The following is a 20,634-nucleotide window of genomic DNA, read 5'->3' as shown; positions in this document are numbered from 1 at the left end:
GGCGGGGTTATTGAATATTTTTATAGCAGAGGTAGATAGATTCTTGTTAGGCAAGGGAATCAAAGGTTATCGGGGTAAGTGGGAATGTGGAATTCGAAACATAAACAGATCAGCCTTGATCTTATTGAATGGCGAAGCAGTCTCGAGGGGTCGAATGGCCTACTTCTGCTCCTATTTCATATGTAACTCCCTGGGAAACGAGCACAGGCATGTATGCTTCTTTGCCTGTGGTTGCAGACCAGTTGCACGCTCAATGAGTGACAGCCCTTGTGGTTCACAAATGCTGCTGGCTGGTCCTAGGGAGTGCAGTCGATGACCTCTTGCACCATAAGTGATGGCCCCGAAGCCCTTACCACCCGGCTGTCCTCATCTGTGAAGAATTTGATGACTTCATTCACATGGCGGAAGAGGACACTGGAACATCCTTCTTGTCCCTCTGTGTGGCAGTTTCCCAGAACGAGAAAATAGTAAAAACTGGGTAGTAAGAATACTGGTCTGATCTGGTCTTGTATACCTTAAAATGGGACACCAGTAAAAACTGGGAAATAAGAGTACTGATCTGAACTGTTTTATCTCCTGGGCTGTGATATGCCACATATGTCACCCGTGGAGCCCTGGAAACCATCGGCGAATAAACTGAGCACCGCACTCACCGTGATGGCCACTGGCATGAGATTCCTGCCAAATCCACATCAATGCAGGTCTTGCTGCACAATCCTATACATTTCAGTGATTACTTTCTGAGACAACCTCAGTCAACTCTGGCATTGTCTCTCCAACACCTGCAGATGATTCGTTCTGGCCTTGAGGATGCAGTGGCTCACCAGTGCTCATCTCCTCGATACCCTCCTTGGACAGCTGCATCCTGACCAGCCTTCCCCTCTGGTGCTGCCCGCTGCTGGGTTTGCACTGTCTGCTGTTGACCGGCAAGAGCCTTCTTTGTTGTTTCCTTTTCTCCATGCTCCTGACCCCATCCCCTGGCCTCCCTTGGAGCCCTCTTCCGTTCCTCTATGCCCCCAACTCCACTCCACCTCTCCTCACCCTGACTCACCCTTGCCGGTCCCAAGCCTCCATGCAAGTTGCCATTCGCCTGTGTCCCTCCCTCATGCCGCAGAGTTCAATGAGGAAAACCGTTGATCTAAGACACAACTAAGCCGCCTGTTGCATGCCACCTTAAACGAACGTGAACTGGGTGCCTGGAGATTCTCTTGCACCGCTGACTCAATTTTGCTGACATAATCACAAAAAGTAGTAATATAATGACATGCAAATGTATTACAAGTAGGAACCCGTCACGGGATAGCATAAGGCCTGACCTGTCACTGCCACACCACTGATTACACCTCAGCTTGCTGTCCAGAAACTGAAATTTTGGCTCCTGCCTAATTAAGTCACCCTGCCCGCCACATTTCCACTCTTACAGGCCCCATAAAATACCACCCATTGACTTCTTTCCTCACTTCCATATCCCTCTCGAACGTTTTATGCCCAGATATATTTAATTTTGAATCCTCGTTGAGCTACAGCCACACTTCAGTTTCTGCTATTATCTCGTGATGTTATATTTTAATCAATAATTTTTTATTCTGCAAAATGATGAAACTTGTTTTATTGTATTGGTACATTCAATTACATTCTTATAACATGTTGTCACCTTATAGATTTAATACTATATTCAAATCTTAGTTCCAGTGTTAAGTCCTCACATTAGTGGAGGAAACAAAGTGGTAATCAAAAGAGTGAAATTTTTCAGTATGCTATTTGATTGATGTTATTATCGGCAGTTTTGCTGACTGATCGCTCAGGATGGGTTCTTTTCGGACCTTCTTAGTCATTTTTCTTTCAAAATATGCCCACTTTTCCCATGCTTAGCACATTGTCTGCGTCGCCTTAAAGCCTACTTCTTCAACCAATCTTTTGATCCTTTGCCCCACTCCACATATGCAGCCCAGTGTCAAATTTTGTTTGATAAAAGTGCTGTGAATCATCTTGGGATGTTTTACTACGTTAAAGGTGCTATAGAAATAAAATTGTTGTTGCCTTTAATGTGATTCACCCCAGTTTTATGAATATGATATTTCAGACAATCTGGTGGAAATGTGCATAGAAAAATGTAGATGGGCAACACACACGCTACAAGCAAGACTTTATGGGCAGAGTTTTACCCTTGTCGGGCCGGCTCGGCAAGACCTGATGGGGGGGCGGGGTCGGGAAGATGGCCGCCACCTGTGATCAAGGCCGGAAGGCGGTTTCACAATGGCAGGCCAGCTAAGGCCCGCCCGGTGTGAAACGAGAGCGGCGGCGCTCAGCATTGCCTGTGCGGGCGGGGGTGGGAGTATGAGCGGGGCGAGCGCGAACTTCAAGCATGCGCACGAGTGAGCGCTTTACCATGTCCCTGAGGCAGCCCTGTGCCTGAAGGTGAAGAGCTTAGAAAAATAAAGAAATTAAAAATGTTATAAAACATGCCCCCCACATGTGAATCTGTCACATACATGAGCAGGGACATTTTATTAATTAAATTTTATATTTTTTGTTAATTTTTATTTGCTTTAGGAAACCACATCCCGCCCATGGCTGAGGTTTCCTTAAAAAGCTCAAAGGCCACTTGGCCTTTTCGCCTGCCCGCCAACTGTAAGGTTGGACTGGCAGTGAAAAATTCTGTTTAATTGATCCTTTAATGGCCTTAACAGGCCTTTTAATTGTCACGTGACTGCATGTTGGCGTCGGGACGCTCGCCCGACGTCGATGCGCGTCATTTTACGCTTGAGCGGGATAGGCGCGCACCCGCCTGCTGAGCTAAAGATTTTGCCCTGCACGTACTTGCAGGCCTCCCCTAGTCTAGTTAGTGAGCCAGATCAAGCCAGGCTCCAGTGAAGCTATTTGGAAAGAAGTTTGGATAAAATCTCCCCAGTGTATGCTTTTGATTGTGCTGACAGATAAATGTTTATATGAACAATCATGGATTTTGAATGTTCAGCATAAACAAAAAAATGGATGTTATAATTATTTGTGTCTTTAAAGGTGGAATATTAATGGTTTAGACGCACTCACGGCAAAGTAGGTGGCAGCGGCTCAGGAACCAGTTGATAATTGAAGTGGCCTTTGTCGTGGCTCGCTCATCCATGGTCTTAGAATACCGCTCTCTGGTTTCCTGGCCAATCACAGAGTATGGACATGGCGACAACCTGCACTCTGCCAATGGAAGCTCTGCATTTAAAGGGATCCCGGCAGTATGGTGCAGAAAGGTCTGGTTCTGAAGTAATCTAAACACAGAAAATGGAAGGAAAATGTGGGAAAGTTGCCCATCGTTCTCTAACTGTCCCCTGGGCATTATTGCTAGAGGCAGAGCAGAAGGGAGATCCTCTCCCTGTGGACAGAATAGCCCAACCACCCAAATGAAACAGGGGTGGCTGGATACAGCAGAGGCTGTGAGCAGCAGGAGTACGTGCCAAGGACCTGGGTTCAGTGTAGGAAAATGTTTAATGACCTAATTTGGTCAGGAAAGGAGAGTGTTGCACCACTTTCAGGTGCCAACCATCAGTCTCTGACCTCCTGAGCATTCTCCTGCACAGCACTCCTCTGATCAACACACCTTACAGCTCCATACATTCCATTCTCCCCAGACACCTCTCAAACCCCCATCGGTACAGCCAACCCTAAAACTCACCCTCATCCTAATGCCCTCTTGCATCCATCCCTCCCAGTCACCTTCCTAAACTGTTCTCATTCCATCCACATTCCACTTCCCACTCATAACTCTTTGCATTCTCTCAATACAAGAGAAGGAAGTCTACAACTCCAGGGAAAAAACATAGAAAACATAGAAACAGGGTGGACTTGCAGCCGTGGACACCTCACTATGATGGAGCAGCTGCCAAATTTCTCTGGCACTTTGTCCATTCTCTAAGATCCACCCTCTCAGGCGGCACTCCCGATCCTAGAGCTCTGATTACACCTTGGCAGCTCAGTGGCAGTGCACGAGTTCCTGTTTACTGATTCCCCTTTTATACAGAGATTTTAATGGCTGCCCCTTTAGTCAAGGGATTCCCACTGTGTAGTCACCTCATCTTCTTGGTTGATGCTGACATAGCATGGGGCCTGTGCTCCTCTAATAAAATTTGAGTATTGCTGAAAGAAGAGACAGGCTGTCAAAGCTTTTCATCTTGTACTCATCAGGACAGATTCACAAGAATACCAATTGTAAAAGGAACAACAATTTATACTGCATGAGAAGAAAGTGCTGATTAGTTGGTAAGTGGACTCTGATTGGTAGAGGCATTGCCATAGAGAATGCACCAGTAAACAGTTAACTGCCAAGCTTTTTTTAAAATTCAAACCAGGCAAGGTGACTCTGATTGATCAAGTCATTGCCATGGGGAATGAACCAGGGAATGGCTGTCCCCCAAGCTTTTGTTTAGTTGAGAAAGGTCCAATGAATAGACATGCTCCATCTGTCTGCAAAATACAGGGCTCTGTGTGTGAATATATGTAGTTTCTAGCATGCAGAAGCAAGCAGCACTGTGAGCCTGATTGATAATCTTAAATTGGTTGTTAGTGTAATTTGTGGCATGGTCAGGATTGTTTAGCAAGTGCTGTCTGTTGGCAGAAACACATCTAATGTTGGGCACCATGCTTTGAGCTTTGCAAGCACAGGCTGGTTGGGTACAGTCAGTACTTTGCCAGTTGCAGACAGCCAAAGGGATGTGCTGTTTGAAACAATCTGCCAGTCGTTGGACATATGGCTTACTACCTGACATCATACTGACATTGAAATTCACATGCCACATTACTCATTTCTGTGATAGGCAGAACTTCTTTTTGACTTGAGAGCGGTATCCTATCAGTGGACAATACCACTCATGCTGTTACTGGATAGTGGCAGCTATCTTCACCTTTTGCTCAAATTTTTGAGACACCTTACCCTTCCAAGTAATTAGCACTCTCTTCTCATGCAGTATAAATTGTTGTTCCCTTTACAGTTGGTATTATTGTGAATCTGTCCTGATGAATACAAGATGAAAAGCTTAGACAGCATGTCTCTATTTTCAGCGATACTCAAGTTCTATACTACCAAACTACTATCTAATAAAATTACAATGTTGTGTCAAACAACCTCTCAATTGAATGTTTAATGACTCTAATTGCCTGCCTGCCCACCCTACAAGGTGGGGGACCATCTTCCCTGAGGAGCTGCCTCCAGAAAAGTCATGGGGAGGGCATAGGGAACACATCGGGCAACCAGCATGTCATGCTGCAGTGTGAGCTTGCTGGCTCAAACACCTTCCAACCCTCCCCCCAACTCCTCAGAACAACTTTCCTGTCAGAACATATCTCAAAAGGATTCCAAAGCCCATGCTTTATTCGATTTGGATAAAAATAACCAAACTCAGAATTGCTCCACAACACAGTTAACTGACAAATCTTTTCCAATGAATAGTGGGAGTTAGGACCATGAAAACATAAGAAATCAGAGCAAGAGTAGGTCATGTAGCTCCCTTGATCCTGCTCTGCCATCATCTAAGATCGTTGCTGATCTTCTACCTCAATTCCACCCCATCCCCATTTTTCTGAATTCCATTAGTTGTTCTGCAATCCGTTTAGTCGCAGTACCACATTGAAAGTCGTAACCAGTGACGCTTGTGAAAGTTGTAGTTCTTAAAGGGGAGGATTTTTCCCTCATCGGGTGGGCTCGATGGGGGCGAGCGGGGAAAGCCGCGATCGGGGCCAGACCACGATTTCACGCTGACGGGCCAATTAAGGCCTTCTCAGCATGAAACGCAAGCGCAGCACTCAGTGCTGCCTCTGGGGGAGGGGAGGAATTGGCGGAGGGAAGCAGGGCAGGGTTGGATGGGCAGCAAAAATTCTGATTAAATTACCCTTTTAATGGCCTTAATAGGCCTTTTAATTGTTGGCGGGCACACTGCCGACTCCGGCACGCATCTGCCGACCAAAATACCGGGCGAGTGAGACTTGGCATTGGGAAGTTCGCCCGACATCATCGGGCATCATTTTACCCTCGGTCGGGCCAGGCGCATGTCCACCCGACAAGTGGAAAATCCTCCCCAAAGTATTTTTATCTGCCACACTGTGGGAAAATATCCACTCAAAACTGAGGATTTTCAGATGGACCGGGGTCAACACATAAGAATGTTAACAAAATTGCTGAAAAATACAAAAGATAATTTTACGCACAAGTTAAATCATGCCAATACGAAATATATATTCCTCCTAAAACAGACTCAGAATCTACCCCATTGCTTCCAGAGGCACGAGTACGCTAATGCCTTAAAGCCCGATGCAGAAACTGAAATGTAAAATTTGAAAATTGCCAGTGCTGCACATGCCATGATGTTGTCACTACCACTTGTAGATGAGCAGAAAGATGCAAGAACTGCGTGTACAATGAATATTAAAAAATATTCTTTTGTAGCCAATACTATTTATGCACAGAACAACATCACCCGGACCTGCGTACTTGTGTAGAAAGGCTACCTACTTTATCCATGTGCACAATAGTTAAAAACATGAGTCAGGATTTTCCTGTCGGCGAGCGGGAGGTGGGGCCCGCTCGCTGATGCATAAAATGACGCGAGGTGATGTCGGGTGGAACTCCCAACATCATCCCACCCCATTTCAATATTCAGGTAGGCAGGGGCTCAGCAGAATCAGTTGTGCGCCCACCAACCTGTCAATGACCAATTGAGGCCATTGACAAACTCATTAAAGTAATTAATGGACCTGCCCATCCAACCTTAAGGTTGGCGGGCATGCCGGGAGCCCTGGCGGGCATTAGAAAAAGCATGAAACCTCATCCATGGGCGGGATGAGGTTTCATGTAGGTTTTTAAAAATGTAATAAAAGTGTCTTTTGAAAGTGATGGACATGTCCCAACTCATGTGATAGTGTCACATGAGGGGACATGTCAGGGAAATTTTTTTTTTCTATTTTTAAGATTTTTTAGTGTGGAGCCGATCTCCCTGAGGCAGCACTTAGCCTCAGGGAGATGAGTGCGCTCTTTCGTGCACATGCGCGAAAGAGCGCACTCTCGGCTCAGGGAATCCCTCACCACCCGCACAAGGAGCACACAGCACTTCCTGGCGGACGTCAAGCTGGGTGGACTTTAATTGACCCGCCCACATAAAATGGCAGCGCGCCCCCAATTGGGGGCGCCGAACGGAGGCCCGCCTCCATGTGCCCGCTCCTAAACTTGCCCCCCAACAGGGGGAAAATTCTGCCCATGGTTTTTTGTTTACATCAACTATTTGTTGGTGCTTCTACAGATCTGCAGGAAATCCGCACATAGGCAAAAGGGTACGGACGGAGATTAATTAAATTGATTAAAAGTTCCCTAAATATTTAGTAGCACTACACTTAGATAAAATTTTAATTTTTCTGTGAAATGTAGTAGGTTGCAGTAATGTAGATAACATTAATATTTTTTTTCCGGATGCAGCAGGGAAAATTATAATAGAATGTATGCACAGAGGAGGAAATGGCCTTCGGCAGAATGGCACATAGACAGTAAAAATAAAAGATATATGTATCTAATTTTTAAAGTTATTCTTTCCTGCTTCTGTTTCATTATATAAAGCAAGAAAAAAAAAATTAAACTAAATTATATGTTTAATAACGGTGTTAAACAATATTTAAAAAAGAACTTCGTACTACAAAAGAACCTCAGAATTAGTAGATAGGCTCATTTGCAAAAGTAATAGTGCCATCTCTGGTTGGAGGGTTGAAAGATAAGCATTATGGCAAGCATCGATAATTTAGCTTACTATAGTTAAACACAGGCATGATAGAGTTGTGCAAACGGAAGCATATGACAGAAGTGTGTGAAAGGAAGTGTGACAATAACAATTGCATTCAGGCGCAAAACTTTTAAGACATTTAACTTGTTTTTGGTTTGAATATTTCCTATCTCTTCAGTTCTGATTTGCTGCTCTTTTGTTTTGAGCAAATCAATAAATTTGAAATAATAATTCAATTGTGTTGCAGGAAGTGAATGTGGTACTCACAAGAAGTAGGTGTCTTTTAAGTTATAAATAGTCAACATTCCATTATTACTCGTGCTGTGTTGGAAGATACACCCATTTTATAATATGCAGATGTTATGTCATGTAATGCACAACACATTCAGAACATTGATTATTCTAGCTACTTATGTTTATTCAAAAAAGGTGCAATGTCTGGATATAATCCTTTGAAGCTTTTCATCCGGTATTCATCAGGACAGACAAAACAATGCAAATTTGGCATTCCTGCATCGGTCCTGATGAGTGCAATGTAAAAAGCTTCAACGGAATTTGTCTAGCTCCTTTCTTCCCTTTTGATTTGTATATCCCTTACCTCGAAACTACTGGGTTTTTTTGTTCATTCATGGGATGTGGGCATCGCTGGCAAGACCAGCATTTATTGCCCATCCCTTGAGCAAGTGATAAGCCGCCTTCCTGAATATAATTTCCTCAGCCATTTTAGAATCAATCACATTATAGTGGGTCTATAGGGCCCAGACCAAGTAAGGACGGCAGATTTCCTTCCTTAAAGGGCATTAATGAACCAGATGGGTTTTTGCAGTAATCCAGTAATCTAGTGGTCACCATTCCCCCTCCTTCAGGTACCATGCATGATTATGCTTGGCAAAGTACTGCAGTGGAATGCCATTGCCTTCTGCAGTATGGCTGACCAGAATACTCTCCCATTCTTACTGCCTGCCATCAGGAGTATTGGGAGGATTTACAGGCTGCTAATCTTTGGCCACATTCCGTGGCCATCAAGTCCTGAAGTGGGACTTGAACCCAGAACTTCTGGCCCAGAGGTCAGGATGCTATTGCACCACAAGATCTCCTTGTGATCACCATTACTGATGCTAAACATTTTTAATCCAGATTTATTTGATTGAATTTAAATTCCCCAGCAGCAATAGAATTTGAACTCTTGTCTCCGGATCATTTGCCCAGGCCTCTGGTTACTGATCCAGTAGCATAACCATATGCAACTGTGCCCCTTTCTGCAATGCACAACAAACTCAGTAAGTTGATTATTCTCACAAATTCCCCCACTCTTGTTTTATATATTCCCTACCTCTTGAATATTGGTGTATCGTTATTTTAGTTTGAACCAAAGGTTGATGTTTACAAGAAGACCACAATATATGCATGGCATTTAAGATGGATATTGATTTTTCCAAAAGCTTAGGAAGATCTATAAAAATCAAATCCTCTTCAGGACCAAACTTTTCCTTGTAAGATTGAAAACTACATTCTTTTCTTGGAAGCCACTGAGCTGTTCGAGGGTCATGAAACACCAATTAACAAACCTTTGGAAGAGAGGAGAACCATACATTATTTCAAACAACCTTGCTCCAGTATGCCAGTGATGCATTTAATCAGACGCATATTTATTTGTAAGTAAATCAAAGATTCCAAACACTTTTTATGAAGATTATGTCCCTTTAACATTTGAAATATTTGGCAGATCATATGCAACAGACTATCATGGCAAGTGCTGGGAGCTATATTTAATTTCAGTAGAGTTCAATCTCCTATGAGTATATGTTGTATATGTGATTTAATTGCATAAGTGTCAGTTACAAAAGAACGAGGACACTTATTGAAAATTAACTTGAACATTATCAGAAATTAGGGCTAAGTACCAAAGGTATAATCACATACAAAAGTTTAGGAGACCATCAGGGATAATTCTGTAATTGGGAGCGAGGGAAGGAGCGAGACATCACCTATTTCCCCCACAGGTTATGACTACACAAAGCACTGCCCCAATTCTTTTATTTCGAGAACGTTGAAATGAAATTCCAGGGCACATCAAACTTGATATTTATATTTAGAGATCTTTGAAATCAAATTTTCAAGGACTCTTGGAACTTATAGATCTTCTTTGTTTAAATTTTAGAGTTTATTTAAACCATAAAGATTTCAGATTGTGGAAAATGTCAGACTGCAGGAGAAATCTCCCATTTTCCACTCTGATAACACCGTCAGATCACTCAGAAACATTGCCGAGAGGGCTATGATAATTTACTAGAGAAATGGGTTGTGAAATTTTTCTTATTCTCAACTTCATAAGCCACTGACCATTGGCTTTGTTTTCCTAAGCATAACTATGTCATAATTTGATATGGTTACTTCTGCCATTATAAGTGGCAGGTATGTATTGATGAAAATAGGATTTAAAATACCTAGGTGTCTTCTTCTTCTTCACGTTCTCTGCCCAAAGTCATGTCCTTGGTGATTATTCACCAAACCACAGCAAAGTGCCATTTTTTTTTACTATGGGTATGAAAGAAACATTAAAACTTGCATTAATATGACCCTTTCATGACATCACGACATTCCAAAGTGCTTCAGAGCTGGTGAAGTAATTTTTGAAGCATAGGCACTCGTGTAATGTAGGCTAATGGAAGAATTGTCTCAATTTATCCCACAAACATGGCATAGGAACCCTGATGTTCCTGCATGAGATACATGTAAGGATGTTCCAAAGCAAATGTAGTATTCAGCAGACTTTGAACATCAGTTTGGGAATGTAGTCAGGGCCCATAGCCTTTACAGTATCCAGTGCCTTCAGCCATTTCTTGATATCATGTGGAATGAATTGAATTGGCTGAAGACTGGCATCTGGGATGCTGGGGACTTCAGGGGGAAGCCAAAATGGATCATCCACTTGGCAATTCTGGCTGAAGATGGTTGAAAATGCTTCAGCCTTGTCTTTTGCACTAATGTGCTGTGTTCCCCCATCTTTGAGGATAGAGATATTTGTGGAGCCTCCTCCTCCAGAGAGTTGTTTAATTGTCCACCAACATTCATGTGTGGATGTGGCAGGACTGCAGAGCTTACATCTGATCAATTGGTTGTGGAATTGCTTAGCCCTGTCTATCGCTTGCTGCTTATGCTGTTTGGCATGCAAGTAGTACTGTAGCTTTACCAGGTTGACACCTCATTTTTAGGTATGCCTGGTGCTGCTCCTGGTATTCCCTCCTGCATCTTCCATTGAACCAGAATTGATCCCTTGGCTTGATGATAATGGTAGACTGGGGAATATGCTGGGCCATGAGGTTACAGATAGTGGCCAAATAAAATTCTGCTGCTGTTGATGGCCCTAAGAGCCTCATAGATGTCCAGTTTTAAGTTGCTAGTTCGGTTTGAAATCAATCCCATTTAGCACAGTGGTAGTGCCCCACAACATGATGGATGGTATCCTGAATGTGAAGATTGGACTTTGTCTCCACAAGGACTGTGCCATGGTCACTCCTAACAATATTGTAATGGACAGATGCATCTGCGGCAGATAGGTAGGTGGCAACTAAGACAAGTAGGCTTTTCCCTCTTGTTGGTTCCCTCACCACCTGCCGCAGACCCGGTCTAGCAGCTATGTCCTTTAGGACTCAGCAGCTCGGTCAGTAGTGGTACTACCAAGCCACTCTTGGTGATGGACATTGAAGTCCCCCACCCCAGAGTACATTCTGTGCCTTTGCCACCCTCAGTGCTTCCTCCAAGTGATGTTTAACATGGAGGAGCACTGATTCATCAGCTGAGGGGGGCAGTAGTTGGTAATCAGCAGGAGGTTTCCTTGGTCATGTTCGACCTGATGCCATGAAACTTCATGGGGTCGGTGTTCCCCCCCACTGAGCCACCATCTCTGGTAGGTCTGTCCTGTCTATCATGTAGCCAGAATGCCTTGCGTTCACTTAACAATGCAAATCTTCTCTGGAGAACTTTGAGTCTGGGGTGCATTGTCATGGTGGTCAAAGGAAGAGCTGCAACGACACTCTGAAGGCTTCACAGGAGTTTTGTATTGACCCCGAGTCATAGGAGAAGATAGCCCAGGATCACTACACCTCATGGAACCAAATAAAAAAGCAGTGGGGCCTCCTTCAAAAGCAAACACATATCAGAAGCAGAGAGAAAATGCAAGGAGAGGAAATCCCGAGCCAGCAACTCATCCGAAATTTAACTGTCTGCGTTATCCTGTCCTATTTGCAGCTGAACATTCTGGGTGCAGATCGGCCTCAGCAATATCCTACATACCAAAAACCCCAGATGCAGGACATGGTCATCTTTGCCTCAAATGATGAACATCGGAATGGTCGCAGACAATTTAGTCTCAGATTTGTTTACCCATGCCAAGCCATGTTTTTGCTGATTACCAGGGCTGTGTGATTCTGAAGTCACAGATAACAAGTGCAGCTAGAAACAGAAAATCTACTTAACAGAACTATTGGTATCCATACAATGAAAACACGATTTAACTTTTCAGGTCTAGGCTTTTCATTCAAACTGAAAACTGGAAGATAAAGGAGTTTTAATGGAACTGAACAAAGAGATGAAAGAAAGAGAGATAATTGATAAAATGCCCAAATCAGATTTTTTGAAATGCTTGGAAGAGGTGAAAATGGTGCCAATCAAAAATGTTAAAAGAATAAAAAGGTGTGAAAATAGAAGAACGATTGAAGTAGAAAATAGAGGAAACACTGACCATTGATCTTTCATTTCACTGTTCAGATGAAAGCTGTTCATTTATCTTTTCTCTTTGCAGATGTTGGTAGAGCTGCTGAATCTTTGCAGCACTTCCTGCTTCTGTTTCAGATTTCCAACATTTGCAGCTACTTTAGATGGGGTAGAAGTGGACAATGTTACAGAGGTGGAGGTTGGCGGCCTTTGAAATAGAGAGGATATGGATTTCAAAGCTCAGTTTGAGACTGGATAGGATGCTGAGATGATGAACTGTGTGGCTCAGCCTGAGATAATGACAGGGTTCACATGCTATTGCTTGATTGGCCCTCCATGAAGCAGACATGAACACGATTTAAAGGAACAGCTAGTCTTCCAAATAGAAGACTTTTAAAATTCATTCTCCAGGTGTAGGTGCCAGAAAAGCTATTTATTGCCCATCCTTAGTTGTACTGAGAAGGTGCTGACTGGTCTAGCAAGGCATTGTGTTGTATCGCTCTGAAGAAGAATCGAGTGGACTGGAAACATTAACTTTGTCTTTCTCTCCACAGATGCTGTCAGACCTGCTGAGTTTTTCCAGTATATTTTGTTTTTGATTGTGTTGTATCAAATTGCTTTCAAGAGGGAGGGCAGTTAAGAGTTAGCTCCATAGGGTTGGAGCCATTATATTCCAGCTTTTTCCAACTGGATTCAAATTCTCAAAACACTGTGGTGCGATTTGAGTAAATTCACTGGATTATTAGTCTAGGCCTCTAGAATTACTAGTCTGTTAGCATAAACAATGCACAACCATATACATTGATATGCCTGTGTTTGATAAAGTTTTACTCTGCATGGGAATTCTGACTGCAAATATCTCAAACTCTTCCAGTTGAGTTCCCTATTCTTGTGGTCAAGCTGCTCAATTGCCTGAAGGAGCAGTGTTTGATCCAGTCAAGATTTTCTCTGCATAGAGTGGCTGCATGGAGCCATGGATATACTGTTTCAGTCTATACCGTGTTACAGTCAAAATCTACCAAATAAGTAACTGGTTGAAATGTAAAACTATATATGAATATCTGATAACTATTAGCAAAATGCAGTTGCTTAAAATACATAAAGCACACAAAAAAACTCACTGATGCAGAAAATCAGTTTATTTATAACGGGCAATGAACTGTGTCACAAAGTAGTATGACATGCATTAATGCCCATGATTTCCCACATCATGAGTTTCTGATCATGGCCATGCCATGAGGCAGATGCACCAACAAGATACTCAACACTTGCCCACAGGGAAGGAAAGAAAATTAGATGACAGACAACCCAGGGCTATTCTTGCAAACCTCCTGGAGGCTGGATCAAGTGTGCTGTTGACAGAACTGTGGCAGCGGAATGTCTGCCAGCTTTGTAGGGTGGTAGCTAATGGTTCATAGCTCAGGAGGACATGAAACAAATATAGCAAAAACAAAAGACATTTTCTGGTCTCAGAGACAAGGTCACCAAAGACACGAGATATACTGACAGTTAAAATGCTTAAAGAGTTAAAGGAAGTTTAATAGATTGTATACTGCAGAGGATGCCACACAGAAAGTGTTCCAAACACCCTATGAATTAAAATGAATTTTAAATAACAAGATGCTGTAAAACCCCATATCATCATTAAGACATTCTTGTGTTTTTTAATCTCTCAGTGTGTCAATAAAAATGTAATTTATTGACTCAACCCTTTGCTAATTTGGTTTTTGGTTTATCTTCCACACTTTTTCCACGTTCAATTTAGTTTAAAAGGGAAGGTGAGAGGAAGAAAGCAAAACACGTGCATTCCTATCAGGAAGAAGCAGCTACTCGGTGAAATAAATAACACTCCTGAATACTGACTGATAGCAGTTGCAGTTTTTATTTCTAATCCTTAGACATGGATTTTGAAAATGAATTAATGAAGTGGGAAATATAACTGTCTTCCCAAAACCAGGTTTTTTATCATTGTTCTGCATTATACATTTCATTTATGGGTGTAATCTTCTCCAAGTATTATTTTTTATCCATTTTTTCTGTAGGACAGCATTAGTGCGAGTAAAATACGTGTCAGGATTAAACAATTAGAACAAAGAGAAAATAACATTGTTCATCAAGTCTTTTTTTTTCTTTTTCATTATCATTTTACTTTTATTGGCTGTACTCCAGAATGCAAGGAAAAGTACTCAGAAATATATACTTAATTATCGAAGCATTAGTAGCACTGTTATTGTTCTTGCAGATCATCTGCAAAAAGAGATCACCTGTCGGTAATGGACATTCATTCTACTATTACTTCAATTATGTCAAAGGCAAATGACTGGCACAAATGGAAGTTGCAGCACTTAAAATGGAAATAAGATAAAAATGATATATATGCATTGTAAAAACATAAAATACTGTTTAAGTTGATACATTCCAAAGTCATATCTTTTATTAAGGGACATAAGGAGTAATTTTCCACTTTTGCAATCCTGGCAAAGAACCGTGCATGTTAGCAACAAATAAAAGAATAGTGGTAGCGGAGGTTAGTGTGCCCATTACACAGCCTGTCTGTTTTATACCCATTAATTTTAATGGATGGAAATTTGGGCATGCTGTGTGATGAATGCACTCTGCTGGTATGCACTGCTCCACTAATGGCAATTAGCCATAGTCTACGAATGACCACAGGCATCTCTCTCCATTAGAGAAAGACAATTGGTTAAATAGCTTCAGGGGCACCACTCCACAACAAGCATGGGGCAAAGTAAGGAGGTAGGCCTCCATGAGCTGCCACAGCTAGTACCAGGTTTCAACGCTCCACTCTCTAGCCATCCATCCAACTGAGCAAACCAATGCCCACAAAAAATTAGTTCTATATTCAGTTATGGTTTTAGTCCTTCTCCCAATACTTTTGTTTTGTGTTCACAGTAAAGAGACAATTTAATTAAGCAAGTCTCCCAAGTCTCCTATAAACCAAAGCCTTCTCCTTTCATCAACTATAAGTGAGATTGTGTGCCACAGGACTTACAGTCACTCCCTAATTACAGTACGTAGTGACGGGAAATGATGTAGGATCCCCAAATATGGTTTCCTGTCTCCATTTGAAAGACAGTAAAATACCATAGGGATTGAACAAAGAGTTCAGAATAAAACCATTACATTTATGTTTTATGTAAACTAATATACAGAAGCAACAATATAAAGTGGTCAAAATTAGCCTCAGTCTATGCGCAGGCATGGTGGATGAAATAGGTACAGCAAATATTCAAGCACATGGTTTTAAAGAAATCAACCCAGTTTTGCTTCCATTTAAGAAAAAAGAAAGAAGGCTTTTGGCATTTGGACTACAGACAGTATGAGGTCTCCGGCAAATACCTAATTAAATATAGACATAGCTGATGGCATCTCATAGCCATTTGTGGAATTCACACCTCATTATTTGAGGATGGGCCAACACCTAAACACTATAGAGTTTCCAGGCTACCTTCTCCATGTTTCATACTGAACAAAGGGAAAATCAAAACTCAATGGCCACTTTCAACTTCCCATTGTATCATGATTGCCTCCACCATCCAAACTAAACTGGGTGGGCCTCAGAAGTGTTAACCCAGCAGTCATGTGAGCAAAACTGGCTTCAGGGATTACACCCTTATTACCCAAAGATCCAGCAGATCACCAGAACCATCAATTGTCAGCCAGCCTGAGAACCAGACTCTGAAACTAGCTGCAAGTCATCAAGCAGCCAAAGTAATTAACCTGTTCCAATTTTCAAAGTTCACCTGAGAACCAGCCTCCTAGATATTTGACTACAAGAAACCTCACAATCTGTTGTGCTTTACAAGGCCCTCACTTCAACTTTAAATCATCAAAACCATTCCAGAAACCACAGGTCTGCCATGTGGCACACCAAAAATCATAAATCAGAGACTGAATTAACTGTAGCCTGTAAAAGTGAACTATCTTTATCTGTATTCAATCTTTGTGTGTGTGTGTTTGTGCGTGAGACTGAGTGTGTGACGTTGCTTTAATTCAGGGCAAGTGTGTGAGAATAAATAACCTTCTTTATTTTAAAACTCAATGGAACATGCTGCTGAATTATTTTAATTGGAATGCACATGCCATGCATAAGGAAAGACACACCTCTTTCCTTACAAAATGTACTGATTACAGTCAATAAGACAGCAAATGTGTTATGTCTGTGACAAAATATATTTTATATACATAGGTATGAATTAAATAGAGAATCTGTTTCAGGTGTTTGTTAAAGGATAAATGTTGGGGCCAATACATCAGAAGAACTTTCCTGCTCTTTTTCAAATCATGCCATGGGATCTTTTACATCCAACTGAAAGAGCAGATATTGCTTCTGCTTAAGGCAACACCTCTAACAGGACAGCATTCTCTCAGTACTGGACGGGCGTGTCAGCCAAGATTTCGTGCTCAATTTTCTGGAGTGAGATTTGAACTCATAGCTTCTGACTCAGAGGTCAGAGTGCTACTAATGAGCCACATCATATGATTTACCCCCTTCAAGTATGTGAGAATTAAAATAATTTTTGGCAGTTAACGAACGTGCACGTCCAATGACATTCAGTACTCAAAAGGGTTAATCTTGTTACATGCATTGACTCCTTATAAAGACTCAGTGAGATGCTAAACAGTAATTCTTTTAGCAACAATGGTCATAACATAGTAATACCATTTCAAGCTCATGATGTTACTTGCTGGCGAGACAATATTTTTCTGTTAGCCACGGCAAATGCAAAAATATTTTACATTATGTAAACAAGAAAATAAAAAAGGAAATAGAATGCCATAATAAAAGAGCAATATCAGGCAGAAACACATAAGGATTCATCTCGCAGGAAAAGTCTAGGATGTAGATCATCCAGTATTTATCACAATGAAAAGAATGATATGATCATTGTGGTAATAATTATGACTCATTATTTGATGGTCACTCTACCAAATGCACAGGTTGACCATCAATTAATATGGCTTTAACCAGTAAAAATCAATAATTCTATGCAAAAGAAAAGAATCCGTCGGAGCATGTGCCATTTAAGAGACTTGAAACTGAAATGGAAATGGATATTTGTATGAATAATGGCAGGAATATTGTGTACTGACTTTATGGTCCAGAAAATGTGTTACATATAAATTTTGTTCCCTGTTTCAAGATTTACATTTGGAAAGTAACTTTTCTCACTATGAATACATGTCTTCATTTCAAATAAACATTGGCAAAAGGGATCAATGGGAAGAATTTTCTGTGCCCGCTGGCTTCGGCTGTGCTTGACGGCGTGAGCGGACAGTATGGCAAGAAGGCCAGAAATGAGTTTCATGACATCGTGAAACCAGTTTGCGATTGTCCACTCAGCCCATCTATGGTGGGCCACGTTTGCCGCTGTCGAATGTCAGGAACCTTGTTGTAATACATCTGTATGTCATTATAAGGCCAGCCCGCTGGAATCGTCCCCCCCCCGCCCCGCCCCCCAGCTGGATCGGCTGTGCATCACGCCGATGTGTTTCACAACAGCATATATAAGGTGTGCACTTGGTGGGCTGCACTTTGAGGGGAACTCGGAGGTGAATGCACAGTAACATTGTACAGCGCTCATGAGGGTCACGTTGGGGGGGTAGCAAGAGCTGCCCTGCAGTTGAGGCGTGTTGGAGGGGGGAGAGGGGCTGCTCTGCAGTTGAAGGTAGTGCACAAGCTCACACGGAGTGGCTGGGAGGGAAGCGGCCACGCATCAGGGAAACTTGGTGTAAAGTGACCATTCCTCTGCAGCTGAGACAATTCAGATGCATCCACATTGACATGTGTGGAGTTGGGTCTCTAGCTTGTCTGCCCACTTAAGCAACATAGAAGCATGAAAGTGCCACCAAGTACACCAGAGCTTCTCACCCCTCGGGCAATGGACTGCAGAACAGTTGGACGACTGGGCATGTTGTACAATCTCCTTGCTAAAGCTGGCCATGGAGCAGTCACTGGTGGAGGCGCTCATAGCCCCTTGCATCCCCGTGTGGACCAGTCTCCCCCATGGTTCAAGCTAACAGTGCAGCCTTGCAGCGCAGGTTAGAAGAATGCCTGCACCTGAGCTGAGAGCACAGCATGCAGCGCAATGGGGAAAGCTGCCGCCAATCTGTCAGGTGGGGTGGGGCAGAGGTGGGTGGGGTTTTGGGCAGCCATGCAGCACACTAAACTCTGGTCATTCAAGTGGTGGCTAACAACCTCCGGAATGCATTAAGAGGCCTTCAGACTTAACCAAGAGAGGTTCTTCGAAGACCCAAGTAACTCACGCATCTCTCTTTCATTCATCAGGAGGAGCACATAGGAGCATGGAGCCTGGTGAACCAGCTGTATGCCTCATGGTGTTCAGAGAATGAAGACGGCAGAGAAGAGTGCAGCAGAGGCACCTGGCTGCGCAGAGGGAGGAGCAGCACCCTCAGGAAGAAGGGGCGGCTGGGGCTCTTGCACACGCTGCTGAAGAGCCACAGCGAGCCTTCGCTGGTCGGGGCCTAGCTAGACCCAGGGTCTATAGGCGCCGTCTTTCATTCCTGCAGATGACCGAGAACCAGCGATGCTGAAGACTGCGCATCTCTAGGGAACTGGTGGGTAACATCTGCCAGCCACTGTAGGATTTGATACCATGGGGACACAGAGGGCATCCACGGCCAGTGGCCGTGAAAGTAACTGTGAAGTTCAATTTTTACACCAGTGGCCTCTTTCAGGGCTCCACAGGCGATCTCTGTGGGATATCACAAGCCTCCACCTGAGTCGAAAGCCTTGTCAGTTGACTCAGACTCAGCAAATTTCTGGCCTCCGGCAGTCCTCTGAGTATCGGGGAACTGGGAAGTCCCTGTCGCCGCCTGTTGTGAATCAGGCAGTGCAATGTGCTCACCAGATTGTGATCCTGAAGCTACTCCAAAGCTAGGTCCCACTGAGGTGTGTGCCTCTGCGCTGGTGGCTGTGTGGGTGAGCGCTGTCAGGACTTCAAGGAGGGTGCCTTCAGATTCATTTTCAGATTCAGAGGTTTCTTCGGGGCTTGAATAGAGGGGCTGGGCTGTGGAATCCATCAGCTGTTTCCCAGATGTGCCTGTGAAAGCAAGGAGAGATAATTAGTGCATGGCAGTGGCCTGTGAAACATCACTCACAGCATGGTTTGCTGATGGATGTCGCACTGCTGGACCTCACTTAGTAGAGCAGTGCCAACCTCACTGTCAGCACAGGACCAGTCCAGATCCTCGCCAGCCAGCTGGATGGCTCTGTTTTCAAAGTCCTTGAGGACCCTGATGTCATGCATTCCTCCACCAGTCTGTGACCTTTCCCTCTTGTTGTGTGCCAGCTTGTCCTGCATGAATAGAGATGGAGAGAGTGTAAGCAGGATGCTGCCAGGCCAGATGATAAGTATGCCTGACATATGTGGGTGGTGAGTGATCCCACGGATGGGATGATGGCAATGACGGTGAGTGTGAGGGAGTGAACGGTGTTGTCCCTTGAACTGACAGTGAGTGACGGCCCTGTGGATGTGTTTTGGGTTTGTGAGTGAGTGAGTTGAGAGTGATGAGAAGCGTGATTTACCCTGGCGGAATGGAGGAGATCACTCATCATCTTGCGGCACTGGGTAGGGTGTTGGCACTGAGCACCACTGCCACCGCCACCCAAGCCGGATTAGCGATGTTGCTGCCCATCCTGCAGCCAGAGCGGGGGTAGAGGACATCATGGCAGGCCCCCACGGCGTCCAAAAGGAGCTCGAGGGATGTGTCATTAAACCTGATGGCTGCAGTCTTTTTGCCTTTTGGGGCCTTGTCTTCCAGACAGCAGTCCTGGACTGGAAACACTGAGAGGCGTGAGTGTGGCTGCACTTTAAATACGGTGCCCTATGTGATGAAATGGCAAGGTAATGGCGTAGCGGGCGAATGAGAGCCCACCCGACATCAAAATGGCGAGTTTCCCGCCAATGCATAATTAAAGCGACAGGCTTGGGATGATACGGCGTGAGAAGCTGCCATTGCGGCCGGCGTATAAAACGTTGTTTTCCCCGCCCGCTACCGCACTTACGTGCGAATCGGGGACAATTCCACCCAATGTCCAGAAGCAGACCTTTGTTGGGCAGAGGACAGTGCAGAACATATAATTTTCAGGCCAAACAATTTTATCTCTCGGCCATATTAACAT

The sequence above is a fragment of the Cetorhinus maximus genome, chromosome 22 (assembly GCF_964194155.1).
Source record: "Cetorhinus maximus chromosome 22, sCetMax3.hap1.1, whole genome shotgun sequence".
NCBI classification, from domain to species: Eukaryota; Metazoa; Chordata; class Chondrichthyes; order Lamniformes; family Cetorhinidae; genus Cetorhinus; species Cetorhinus maximus.
The sequence above is the reverse complement of the archived record's forward strand: the minus strand, read 5'-3'. Positions refer to the sequence as shown.